This window comes from Loxodonta africana, chromosome 17 (assembly GCF_030014295.1).
Source record: "Loxodonta africana isolate mLoxAfr1 chromosome 17, mLoxAfr1.hap2, whole genome shotgun sequence".
Taxonomy (NCBI): domain Eukaryota; kingdom Metazoa; phylum Chordata; class Mammalia; order Proboscidea; family Elephantidae; genus Loxodonta; species Loxodonta africana.
Window position 1 is genome coordinate 27544745 of NC_087358.1, and position 14536 is coordinate 27559280.

The 14536-nt window shown below is 38.9% G+C and overlaps 1 pseudogene; it reads right to left on the bottom strand.

Annotated features, from left to right (window-relative positions):
- Positions 1-522: 522 nt before the first annotated feature.
- LOC100673281 (dnaJ homolog subfamily C member 15-like) lies at positions 523-987 on the bottom strand (annotated as a pseudogene).
- Between the last annotated feature and the right edge of the window lie 13549 nt (positions 988-14536).

Below are 14536 nucleotides of genomic sequence, written 5' to 3' on the forward strand. Positions count from 1 at the left end.
GCCATTAGACTGAAAACTAGCTGCTCTGCACACCACATGTTGCCCAGCCTGCTGAGGGAGAACACACAAACTTCAGGTGCCATGGCGGTTTCTCTCTTAGGTCCAGGCTGACTTGCCTGCTCTTCTAGATGTCAGCTTACATCCTTCATGCCCTCAGCAAGAGGAGAAACAGAATTCTTTGTGTCAGCCTGAAGGTGATGCTTGGAATGGTGCCTGCAGTGTTCCCACATCCTATTGGCATTCCCCCAGTTTGCTTCGTGGTTGTCAGGTGTCTTGACGGCTGGGAGGTTAAACAAATATTTATAAGTCACCTCTTCTATTTATATATACATATATATATATTTTTTCACTTATAGAATTTTAAGGAGTTTCTTCAAAAGATATAATGAAAAGCAAGACGATTGATCTTTTATTATTAAATAACTTAACGGTGGAAGAAATGATTGTGGTCCATGTATGAAGATTATAAAGGCTGTGGTAGAGATTAATTTTCACGGATTTTTTTTTTTTTTTTAAGCTCTCCTCTGATTTTTCCTTCATAGTCATTCTTGATCATCCATTAATGTTTGATGCTTGATTCTAGCAAGTCTTTTGCTTCAATTATTTTAGTTGGTGGGTAAGGAGAGCCATCTTTATCTGGGCGGTTCAAAATCATGATTCTCCTGTGGGGTGTACTAATCTTGTCCTTGCCCGAAGGTGGGATTACACCTAAAATCAGACTAGCTTCTCACCTACTCATTTTCTGTTCAAATCCTCCTTTACAGTCAGATGAAAAGCTAGGATTTGCAATCTTCTTTGCAGTTTCTGTGGTTACTTGTTCTAGAGGTTTCCAGGTCTGAAATGCATAGCGACCCGCAAATGCAAAGGCTATCACACTTCTTGCTAGTCCCTGGGGAATGTCAGCGTTTGGCCATTTGGCCAAGGGCAGGAATACTTGGCATAGAGCAGCCCCTCGCCAGCGGGGGTGATGCCACCACAGGCAGCCATGGCAATGACACCACCTTTATTTTATAAAACAAAATTTCACCAGTGAATATTCTTATATATTTGTAATCTGATAGAACTGCTAAATTCTAAATGTTAATTTGAATCAAATTCTAACTGCACTGACGAAAACACACTTCAGGAATGAATACCTAAGCACTTTTCTGTTAGAAGTAATCAGGCTTGCCAGGAACAGAGCTTTTGAGGGCTAGGGAGTTTACAGGGCTGGCAGCTTCCTCAGTCAACACCTGACGCATAGGTGGGGAAAAGGTACAGACTCCGTGGCCTGATGTGAAAAGCCCCTTATGACCTGGTGGAAAGGTTGGAGGTTTAAGTCCATCCAGAGGCACCTGGGATTAAGGCCTGGTAATCTACTCCTGAAAAATCAGCCATTGAAAACCCTGTGGAGCACAGTTCTACTCTGACACGCATGGGGGTTGCCATAAATTAGAATCGACTTATTGGCAACTGGTGGTTATGATCGGGCACTCAGCTGCTTCTCCAGCTTTATGGGTGAATGTTCCCGCCTTTAACTCACTAACTTATCTGTTAAGCCTAAGCGCAAACATCCTCTCCCTGGTGTCCCTCCCATACACTCTGATGAGACCCTGTGAGGATCTTCAACACGGTAATTATGTATTTACATTCCTGCTTATGCATTGGATTGTCTACTCTCTTGAGAGCGGGGGCTGTACCTTAGTTATTTTTGCATATTAGAGATTAGTGCATTCCCTCTCTCAAAGTTAGCACCTACCGAATACATTTGTAAGAGATTAAAGAACAGGAATATAATACTACTTTTATCGATGGCCCTGGGTTTGGTTTTTTCGTTTTTTAGTTCAACAGTAGAAGGCCATAGAGTCAGGCTTCAATAATATTTGGATATCTAATCATCACATATTTATAAACTAAAGTACAATTTTTATTATAAAATTTTAAAAAATTAGAAAAGCTTTTGTAAAATAGAAGGGAAAAAAATCACCCGCATTCCTATTTTTTCTTCCCCTTTTAGCAGTATTTTTTAATACTTTTACAGATGGATTTCAGAAAAGTTTTGTCAAGTTTGCTCTCTAAAGACTCCCACGGGGACTGGAAATGCACTAAACCTATAACAGATTTAGGAAGAACTGTCACATTTACAGTATTTCATCTTCCCTTTAGACACACGACTGCTCCTGCCAGTTAGGCAAGACTTTTTTAGGTTTCTAGAATGTTCGGAAATTTTCTTCACTAAGATTATCCCAAAATATTTTGCTCTTCTTTTTTTTTTTTTTTTTAGTAACTAAGTATGTAATAACTTTGAGCTCTGCTTAAAAATATCCATGGCCTCTAGTGTTCAGCACTTGTTCCCAGTAGCCCAGCTATTTACTGAAAAAAGTCTTGTGCTTCTGCTCCTTCTCTCTAATCACCAGTCTCCTGTGGAGGTTCCAGGACTCCCGAAGAGAGTGGGACAGCTGTGGGAATCCTTGCCTTATCAGGCTCCTGTTCCCTCATCACCAATGTTGGATTATCCAATAGGCAAGGTAAGCACCGTGCTTACCTTGTTTACCAAATCATCTGCGGTGAACAATTTCCTGTGGGTTTCACCACATCAAACCCATTTTACCATATCAAAGATGTAGTAAAACCCACAGAAAATTGTTCATGAAGATGTGGTGGAACGCATGTGAAATTGTTCACTATGGATTAGTAAGTAAGCACAGGTAAGCCTGTGCTTACCTGTGCTTACTGGGTCATTTGCCCCTGTCGGGGATTACAAACTTGAAAAGAGGCTTTGATTTTGTAGGAAGGTTCTATGGCACTTGGGGAGAGACAAATGCCAGGCATACGTAGAAGCAGACTCTTTGATGTGATGGAAAAATGTGAAATTGTTCACTATAGATGAGCACTGTGCCTATGTTGCCTATTGGATAATCTGACCCTGCTCATCACCACCCTGTTGTATGTAAATTGGAGACCAATATCAGTTTGTGAGATTCTTTTCTGTACTTCTGGCCTTGACAAAGGCAAGAAAGGAGGCTGTAATGGGATGACGTCAATAGATAAGGAATGACTGGTCCTTTTCTCTTATATACAGGGCTGGGAAATAATTCTGGATAAAGATAGAGCAGACACTTGGTGTCCCAGCTTTGACTGTCTTCTGTATTTTGTCTTTTAATGCTTTCTGTGGTGTATGGATTTCTGTGGTGTATAGATCTGATTTTATTTTTATTTTAAATGAAGAATTCCCTCCACTAAAAAAATTCAGTTTCACAGGCAAATGCAATGGTATGGTTGTCAACTCTTTCTTAAAAGATCTTAAGAGGCTATGGCTCAGATATGTTTTTCTGAGGAAGCTACTGAGTCCAGCCTAAACTGCCAACTTACAGAACCATGAACAGATAAATGATTGTAATTTTAAGTAACTTGAAGTTGGGGTGGTTTGTTATATAGCAATAGCTAAATGACACATTCTCTTTATCTTCAATTACCTGCCATAGTCTACAAGAAGTTGGAGAATGTCAGTACCTGAAGAATGTTTTTGTCATTAAGTGCCATCTAGTAGTTCCAACTCATAGTGACCCTAGAGGACAGAGTAGAACTGCCTCATAGGGTTTCCAAGGAGCGATTGTTGGGTTTGAACTGCTGACCTTTTGGTTAGCTCTGTTACTACACTGCCAGGGCTCTACTTGGAGAATAGCAGTCATTTAATAGATGTTTGTTAACTAAACAATTGGATAAATACACTAATAAATAAATGAATGAATGAAAAGTATAGTCTGTATATTTTTTTTTTCTTCAAATTCCAGGCTTAAAAATGCCCATTTTGGTACTTTTAATGTTGTTTTTCTCCTCAGCCTGTACCACTTGGTACATGTGTCTCTAATAACAGCAATTACAGTTATTTATGTGTGTGTTTTATTACACTATGAGCAACTTGAAAGCTAGGGCTGTTTACTAGTCATCTCTGTAACCTTAGTGCTTACCAAAAAGTTAACTTGGGAATTTTAAAAGTATATCTGAAGTTTTGTCCTTTGGAAACTGGATGAAGAGATTCTAAACCCTGACTGAAAATTAAAATAATCTGAAGGGCTTTTAAAACAGATCAGTTTAGTCAGACTTCAGGCCAATTAATTCAAAATCTCTGAAGAGCCCAAGAGACAGAAAGGGCTACATGAACCGGAGACTACATCATCCTGAGACCAGAAGAACTAGATGGTGCCCGACTAAAACCAATGACTGCCCTGACAGGGAACACAACAGAGAATCCCTGAGGGAGCAGGAGAACAGTGGGATGCAGACCCCAAATTCTCATAAAAAGGCCAGACTTAATAGTCTGACTGAGACTAGAAGGACCCCAGTGGTCATGGCCCCCAAACCTTCTGTTGGCCGAGGACAGGAACCATTCCCGAAGCCAATTCATCAGACATGCATTGGACTGGACAATGGGTTGAAGGGAGATTCTGATGAAGAGTGAGGTACTTGCATCAGGTGGACACTTGAGACTGTGTTGGCATCTCCCACCTGGAGGGGAGATGACAGGGTAGAGGGGGTTAGAAACTGGCAAAATGGCCACAAAAAGAGAGACTGGGAGGAGGGAGCAGGCTGCCTCATTGGGGGAGAGTAATTGGGAGTATGTAGTAAGTTGTATATAAGTTTTTATGTGAGAGACTGACTTGATTTATAAACTTTCACTTAAAGCACAATAAAAATTATTTTAAAAAAAAAATCTCTGAAGGGTAGGACCAGGCAATGCTAATATGCAGCTAGATTTGAGAGCCTCTGGCTTCAAATGTCTCAAAGTTTACTAGTATTAAAAACTCATTGCCATCAAGTTGATTCTGACTCATAGCGACCCTATAGGACAGAATAGAACTGCTCCACAGGGTTTCCAAGGAGCATCTGGTGAATTCGAACTGCTGACCTTTTGGTTAGCAGCTGTAGCTCTTAACCACTATGCCACCAGGATTTCCTTACTAGTGTTGGTGTGTGAGAGTTGATCCTTCACCAGCATCAAGAAGGATTTTTTAATAAATCATTTGGAATCACTAAATATTCTAAGTTAAAACATAAGTGGTAATTAAGGTGCTAAGTGTTGTGTTATAATACGAATGCCACGTCTCTGTGTAAAAATGTAGGACAATTCGTAACAAAATTGTGTGGCTTATTATTTATCTTTCTTTTAATTTTCTAATAAATTAAGGCTATAAATTATTTCTTGCAAATTCTTCAGACAAATAACCTATTTCTTTTTTCTATTTTATTTTCAGTCAAGAATTTAAAGACATTTCAGTGTTTACCCCTCAGTGTTGATTTTGAGCATTTAAAATGCTCATTTCAAAAGAAAAGTTTTTTAAAAATACCTCATTTAGAACAAACCACTCAAGAATGCCTCTCTTATGAATATTTATGCACCCAAAGTCTTAACTTGACAATATTAAGCCGGGTATTCTTAGTTCTTAAGCAATCAAAATATGTTTATAGGTTGATTTTTATCACACTTATTTTTTCCATTTGAATACACTATGATTAAAAACGTCACAGCCTTGGTTACATTATGTAATTTGAGAAATAACCAACAATGTGCCTAGTGATTAAATATTCAAGTTTGCAATTATTTTGTAACTTTTGTTCTGCTCTTCGCTCACTCTAAAAATTATCATAAAATTTTGAAAGATGTCCTCAGTGTAGAATATGTCCATAAAATATTAAATATTCAATTTTCCTCTATCATGGCTTGAAAAATTCATAATTACATGATGATCCACGTAATAACTCATTCTGAAAAGTCATATATGGCACTCCCTCTGTGACTGAGTTAATAATTTACTGCTGTGTGGGATTTTCGCTCTGCACTGTTAGTCTTGGGAACATTTATTAAGCAAATGTTCATTTGCAAAGATCAGGATGTGAATGAAGAGGGTAAGAATTTAATGAGGAGTGACAGACAGGTGAACTGATTCCATATAGAACTTTTGTACAAGGGAAAGCAGAGAGCTTTATCTTTCATAGCCTCAATAGACACCTTGAATGAAATATAGAAGACAGGGGGCAGGAGGAAAAAAAAAAATAAATGATGCTCTCCTACAGGGTTCAATAGAGGGATAAGTAAAGGGAAGCAAGGAATACAATTCAGGCCATTTGAGAAGATGCCACTCAATGTGACTCTTGGAGTTTATACAGCAGAGGGGATGCTGACTTTTTATTTGCAAGTTACCAAATGCTTCCAAAGAGAATATGTCATGTCTTTTTTCTTTTTTTGTGTCTCAAATTTTCATTGTCAATAGCTTGAGTGACCAAAGAGTGGGATTGAATGAAAAGCAAAAAGAGAAATTTCCACAGGACTAGTTGTTTTAGGGCTTGGAATTGCTTACAGAGACTTTTGGGAAATTCTTGTTACTTAAATGAAGGACTAAAATTGTTATCTAACACCTAGAAATAAACTTTAGAAATTAATAATCCATATTTTCTTATTTGGATCAGTTCTGTAGAGATATAAATAATGTGAGTTGAACAGTTCGTATATGATTTATTCAATAATGTTGTGATGTGGATAATTGTGACTTCACATTTCCATGTTGCCTTGGACTGTTGTTGGACTTTTCAATGCACTGATGAACCACCAGGAGAAGTCATTGGATGGAACTATAAGAAGGGAAATTTTCCAGTTACCTTATTATCATTATTATTTTGACTGACACATGTTGAAGATTGACAAAAGGATTAAGGAGCCCATTCATGGCTGTGCCATCTTAAGTTCTTTTTAGAACCTGGTATGGGTTAAATAAGTACATAAATATGTAAAAGTAAAATAAATTTAAGTATAAAATAAATGACCACATCACAGACATACGTCTGAAATTTTTTCAAGTCTGAAAATTATTGAAGATTCTCTTGTAGTCACCAGTTCAATTTTCTCATCCGTAATGATAAGTTATGAAAACCAGAGCGGGCCACCAAGGAGGATGCAAACAGAGACAGATTTGGTTATAACTGATGACCTTGACAAGACCCTGTGCTCTTGAAAAACAGGGATGGTAAAAATGCTCCTACCCTTTTATATTCTGGGAAAGTTTATTGCAAATAACTTGCCCATATGACTTAGGTAAGACTCCTGGATGCCCTGTGTTCACCTACCATAAGGTCAGACACAGATCTTCCAAATTTCTAGTCTTTGTTTCATAAGCAGTTAGCTGCATTATTTGTCCCCACCCACCAAGCTGGACAAAATGTCTGCTAACTTGACTTGACCAAATTTTAGTCAGGCTTCTATCCCCTTCAGGTTTTTGAACTTTGATTCACTGTCAGCCGGAGCCAGAATGTAAATGCAGAATTGTTGTTGATGTTGGGTGCTGTGGAGTAGATTCTGACTCATAGCGGCCCCATGTGACAGAGTAGAACGGCCCCATAGGGTTTCCTAGACTCTAATGTTTATGACAGAAGGTCGTCAGTTCTTTTTCCCATGGACCATTGGGTGGGTTGCAACCAACAGCATTTTGGTTAGCAGCCAAGTGCTTAACCATTGTGCCACCAGGGCTCCTTAAGGGGCTCAGCCGAAAAGAAAATTGGCAGAATGCAGAGAAAAACATTCCTGCCCAACTGCCTTATCACACCATCTCGTTCAGCTTCCCCACACCTGGTTCTTCCCAGCCTTGTTTAACCAGTAACCAGTTGCCATGCAATTGATTCTAACCAACAGTGATTCCAAGTATGTCAGAATAGAACTATGCTCCATAGGGTTTTTGATGGTTGATTTTTCAGAAGTAGATCACAGACCTTTCTTCTGAGGTGCCTCAGGTGTACTTGAACTGTCAACATTTCATGTAACAGTTGGGCACACTGACCAGTTGCACCACTCAGGGACCGCCTTGTTTACTCCTTCCTGTAAAAGAAAAGCCCTTTCCATCTAACCTTTGAGATGCCCATTGATCTTAAAATCTGGGTGTTCTTGCCATTGCAATAGTTTCCCATATTTGTAAGTCTTTTCAGATAAAGTGAGTTCTTACCAGATTTGTTTTTTATTTGACAAACTTGGAGTCTTTCCTAGCACTAGATTTTTATTTAAACAGTCATGGGATCCTGCTCCATATTTATAATTATTCCTTATAATAATTCTTTCCATTTTACAGCACTTTTCAATTTAAATATTTCATATTAAAAAAAAAATCAAACCCGTTACTGCCCAGCCAATTCCAACTCATAGCGATCCTATAGGGCAGAGTGGAACTGCCCCATAAGGTTTCCAAGGAGCACCTGGTGGATTTGAACTGCTGACCTTTTGGTTAACAGCCATAGCAGGGTCAAATATTTCATATATGTTATCAAAATTGCTTTGATTAGGTGGTGAAAGAATTAATAATTCCATTTGAGAGATAAACAGGCACAGAATGGTGTACTTTCCAAGTGATATAGATTTAAAAATAAGACGGGAGTTGAACTGAGGTTTCTTTCCTTTTTTTTTTTTTTTAAACTTTTTATTGTGCATTAGGCGAAAGTTTACAGAGCAAATTAGTTTCCCATTTGATAGTTTGTACATAAAGTCATAAAGTGTTCCATAACACTGGTTTCATTCCCCACAATGTATAAGTACTCTCCCTATTTCTGTCCTACTTTCCCTGTTTCCTTTTGTCCTGATTTTCTATCCCTTCCTGCCTTCCTATCTTTGCTTTTGGGCAAATGTTGCCCTTTTGATCTCATATAATTGATTGTTCTAAGGAGAACGTTCCTCTCGGGTGTTATCGTTCATTTTATGGGCCTCTCTATGGTTTGGCTGATAGATGGTTTCTGGGAATGGTTTCAGCTCCAGTTCAGAAAGGTGCCTTAAGGCCATAGTCTTGGGGGTCCCTCCAGTCTCTGTCAGACCAGTAAGACTGGTCTTTTTTGTGGATTTGATTTTTTTGTTCTATGATTTCTTCGTTCTATGATTTCTTCTCCTGCTCTGCCTGGGACCCTCTGTTGTGATCCCAGTCAGAGCAGTCAGTAGTGGTAGCCGGGTACCATCTAGTTCTGGTCTCAGGGTCGCGTAGGCTGTGATTCAGGTGGTCCATTGGTCCTTTGGACTAATTGCTTCCTTAAGCCTTTGGACTTTCTTCACTTTCCTTGCTCTGGATGGTAAGAGACAAGTAGATGTACCCTAGATGGCCTCTTACAAGCTTTTAAGACCTAGGCAATACTCATCAAAGTAGGATGCAGAACTTTATCTTTATGGTCTATGTTGTGCCAATTGACGTAAATGACCCCCAACTCTACGGTCTTTCGCCTTCGAGCCTAGGAACTTTATCCCAAGAGGTGTTCGGTTATATATAAAAAATTGCCCTGCCTGTGGCCCTTGGGTACTCTCTTGTCTATATTAATATATAAGCAGCACCTATGATTATGTATGTAGAAATATCCACCACCAAACCTGTATCTGCAGGTGGGTGTGTGAACAGAGATTTCTAATTGCAAATTATATTTCTTCTTCTCTAGTCCATGCATTTTTTTTTCTATTTACTTCATGTTGTTAGTGGATTGGATCTGTTGCTTGTGACAAGGAAGCAAGTTTTAGCTGCATTCTCATGTTATCTCTTAAATGAGATAGTGCATGTAAAGCACTCAGACCACAAATGTTGCCCATGACCACCACCACCACAACCACCACCATCATCACCAACATCATCATCATCGAGGTTTCTTCCTTAACCACTATTACTTCCCTATACCCCAGTTTCAACCTTAATACTCCTTGTTGGCTGACTTGTCTAAATGGCAAGTAGCCTGAATGGGGGTTCTAGGGTAGTATAACTGAAGTAGAACCGGTAGACTCTGGTTCAAGTCCTGCTTTGCCATTGACTACCTGTGGGACCTTAAACATATCACAATAACCCTGAGTTTGTATCCTCAACTATGAAAATCTCCATCACAGATTAGAAAGTCTTTCCAGAATTCTTATAGCTCTGAAATTACATGGTTCAAAAATGTTGCTGGTGTTTCCATGCAGGTTGATAGGAACAATGCTAAAGTCTTTTTTTCTTTTTTGTTGTCCCATTTATTCTTTTAGGGACATGTGCTGAGTAGTTCTTCAGATCTCATATTTCATTTTAATTATTTTTACCCATATGAAAAGGCCATGGATTATCGAATTTGAGCATTTATTCTGAAGGTTGGCCATAAATATTTGTGCTAAAATGTATCTTTAGACTTCCTTTTTATTACAGGGAGATTTTTTTGCCATTTTGGCCAATAATAAATATCAGATATTTCCCTCTTGTGAAATTCCTTGGGGCTTCAGATTTACATGAAGTCTCTAGATTTATTTCTAACTCAGGTCTAGTTTTTTAAGCCAGATTGTTGCTGTTTTATAGAGAATAAAAATATTTTCCAGTAGTATATTTCAGAGGGAGCCAGTGTTCCATTTTGAATGTCCAGTTCTTGTTGTTATTAGGTACCATCAAGTTGATTTGGGCTCATAGCAACCCCATGTTACAGAATATAACTGTCCCATAAGGTTTTCTAGGCTATAACCTTTATGGGACACCCTGGTTGTACAGTGGTTAATAGCTTGGCTGCTAACCTAAAGATAAAAACCAAAAAACCCAAACTCACTGCCGTCAAGTCGATTCTGACTCATAGTGACCCTGTAGGACAGAGTAGAACTGCCCCATAGAGTTTCCAAGGAGCGCCTGGTGGATTCAAACTGCTGATCTCTTGGTTAGCAGCCGTAGCACTTAGCAACTACGCCACCAGGGTTTCCAACCTAAAGATAAAAAAATAAATAAATAAAGATAGGCAGTTCAAATTCACCAGCTGCTCCCCTACAGCAACAGGTTTGGTTTAATTTAATCTTTATGGAAGCAGATCACCAGCTCTTTCTTTTCCACTAAATTTCCACTAGATGGGTTCAAATAATCAACCTTTTGGTTAGCAGCCAAAATGTTTAACTGTCATGCCACCAGGGTTCCTTCAAATGCCCTAAACTCGTTGCTGTCAAGTCGATTCCGACTCATAGTGACCCTATAGAACAGAGTAGAACTGCCCTAGAGTTTCCAAGGAGCAGCTGGTGGATTTGAACTGCCGACATTTTGGATAGCAGCTGAGCTCTTAACCACTGCGCCGGTAGGGCCCCACGAATGCCCTAGGGGGTGAAATATAACAATTGTTCTTTTCCTTTTGGGGTTTCCTTTTGTTACCCTGGATTTATCCTCATTCTTTCTCAGTCTTCATTTTCAATGACAGAAAATCTAAGTTCTAGCCTCTTCTTGCTGAAACCCATATTATACCAATAGTTAATTTATTTGTGTTCACTACAAGTCCCATGCTAAGAAAGACACAATTTTAAAGACCGATACAGACTGGAAGAAGATTTATAACCAAGTTCTTTGTTTCATAATCTGTCAATTTCCTCATCAAAAATATTAGTTACCAAGGTCTAAATGAGGTCACTTGTGAATGCCACGGAGAAATACAGTACTCAATGGCCTACCCTAAGTAATTCCTCTGACTATAAATTTCAAGATGAAGTGAGACAGAATTTTAATCCTAGCACTGAAAAACCTCAAGTTGTTTCTCTACTAAAAGAATAAAAATAGTTAAAACAATAATAACAATAACTGGGTGTTAAAGAAACATCCTTCTCCGATATCAAATAAAACAAGAGCATCATTGATAACTGGGTATGCATTCTTGCATGGTAATATCAATAGCGTGAATATGTATATATAAAATATATACACTTATGCATATGTATCATTAACAGGTGCCAACAATACAAAATACAAGGTTTTGTAACTGCACTGAAAATATTTTGTAGGAAATGTAAACTGGAGGCTCCACCGAGTTGCTCAAAAATGATTTGGTTAAAGGGTAAATACACCTTGTACATCATAATGAAAGTCTTATAGGTAGAGGTGGAGATTAACACTTCAGGCTGTCTACAGAATATTAATAAAATTCAATATATTTTCTAAAAGGTATAATTTATATTTTGTGGAAATGAGACCCTTTTCTAATAAAATTCTTCTGTCCTTCATTCTGTTCATATAATTTTGCTATAAATCATCCTGTAGGAATTTTTCCCCCTAAATATTCATCTCAGGGAGAACCGATTTAAATAAGCCCTCTTAGCAAGATCTTTCAGAATTAAAATTGCACCACGAGCCATACTTCATCCAATAGGTTTCCTCTTATAGGATTTTCTTATGCTTAAAATAATATTTTTGTGGAATTACATTATGTTAAAATTGTTGATCTGAGGTGATTTTGATAGTAAAGAAACACTGTGCAAAAAAGATCACAAATTATCTTCAGCCTTTTTAACGGTGCGGCCTCTGAGTCTGCACAGTTGCAGCTTGTTTTTTCTCCCCATCTACATATATAGTGCGAAAAACCTAAGGGCATTATTCTCAGCTGCACCACAAAGAAAGAAGAAGAAGAAAAATTGCTGCTAGATACACTAGGTTTCCTTGGTTTCTGGTAGACTAGAACTTTATGCTCTTTCATCGTCATTTGAAGTTAATTTTACTTTACTGTCTGGTAGCCATTAAAAGAAATTATTTTATTTCTAAAATGAATATAATAAGTAATTTGATTTCTTAGGATGTGAGGTACAATGTGAAGAATGGATACACATATCAGGTATTCATATAAACATGCACACACACAGGCACACACACCATAAATGTAAGGTCTGTGCAAGTCCTCTCATACTGGAAGATGTCCCTTGGGGGTTCTTCTGGGAGGGTCCTGTGGGACAGACAAACTGAGGCTTCTGAGCTCAGAGAACGTTTTGATGCTATAATTAGCAAAACTCTGGTTTTGTAAATTATCAAGTGCTTGACAAATGAATATTCACATGCTTTAATTCACCTGTCTCTTCCATCTGCCCTATGGGTAGGAAGAAGTGGGCTTTATCACTCCCATTTTACAAATGGAAACTGAGATTTAGACAGGCTAATTGACTTCCTGACTTCCCAAGATTACACCGCTCATAAGCTTCGTTTTCTGAAGTAGTCTAGGACTCCATCTCTACGCTTCCTGTCAACTCATCTTTGTATCCTCCTGGGCTCTCCAGGGTCCTCACACGCTCAGCCCCAAGCGTCTCTGTGGTGTCAAGCAGGCAATGAACCAGGGAAGCCGAGGTGACTCAGTTTAAATGCATATATATTTTGCTCATTTTGGGGTATATGTGGAAGCAGTAGTGTGCACAGCCTCCACACATCCTTGCGAATGTTTTTGTGTGCCGTCAAGTTGATTCTGACTCAGAGTAGCCCTGTGTAATGGAGTAAAACCGCCCTTTAGGGTTTCCTGGGCTGCAATCTTTACGGGAGTAGCTCACCAGGTCTTTTCTGACTGCTGACCTTTCAGTTAGCAGCCAAGAGCTTAACCATTGTGTAACCAGAGCTCCAGGCACCCATTAAAGCCTCTATGTGGGATGTGGAGCATCATGGGCTTTGGAATAAATATGTTTGAGAACAGAAATCATCACTGCCCTTTACATCGGTGACTTCCAAAACCATTTAGTTCTCTAGAAGAGACAATAGACTAAAGGGTGGGTGGAGTCCTTCAGTGCAGCTCACAAATAAAAAATGCCACTATTAATGTTTGTTGTTAGTTGCCATACATTTGGCTCCTCCAACTCACGGCAACCTCATGTATAATAGAATGAAATGTTGCCTGGTCCTGCGCCATCTTCTTGATCGTTGGTACGTTTGAGTCCAACACACTGGAGGTGCTCACTCATCTATGCCAAGAAATAGGGAAGACAGCTTCCTGGCCAACTGACTGGAAGAGATCCATATTATGCCTATTTCCAAGAAAGGTGATCCAACTGAATGCATAAATTATAGAACAATGTCATTAATATCACACGCAAACAAAATTTTGCTGAAGATAATTCAAAAATGGCTGCAGCAGTAGATTGACAGGGAACTGCCAGAAATTCAGGCCAGTTTCAGAAGAGGACATGGAACCAGGGATATCATTGCTGATGTCAGATGGATCCTGGCTGAAAGCAGAGAATACCAAAAGGATGTTTACTTGTGTTTTATTGACTATGCAAAGGCATTTGACTGTGTAGATCGTAACAAATTATGGATAACACTGCGAAGAATGGGCATTCCAGAACACTTAATTATGCACATGAGGAACCCGTACATAGATCAAGAGGCAGTTGTTTGGACAGAACAAGGGGATACTGATTGGTTTAAAGTCAGGAAAGGTGTGCGTCAGGGTTGTATCCTTTCACCATACCTATTCAATCTGTATGCTGAGCAAATAATGTGAGAAGCTGGACTATATGAAGAAGAACAGGGCATCAGGATTGGAGGAAGACTCGTTAACAACCTGTGATATGCAGATGACACAAACTTGTTTGCTACAAGTGAAGAGGACTTGAAGCACTTACTAATGAAGATCAAGGACCACAGCCTGCAGCATGGATTGCACCTCAACATAAAGAAAACAAAAATCCTCACAACTGGACTGATAAGCAACATCATGATAAACGGAGAAAAGGTTGAAGTTGTCAAGGATTTCATTTTACTGGATCCACAATCAAAAGCCATGAAAGCAGCAGTCAAGAAATCAAGAGACTCAT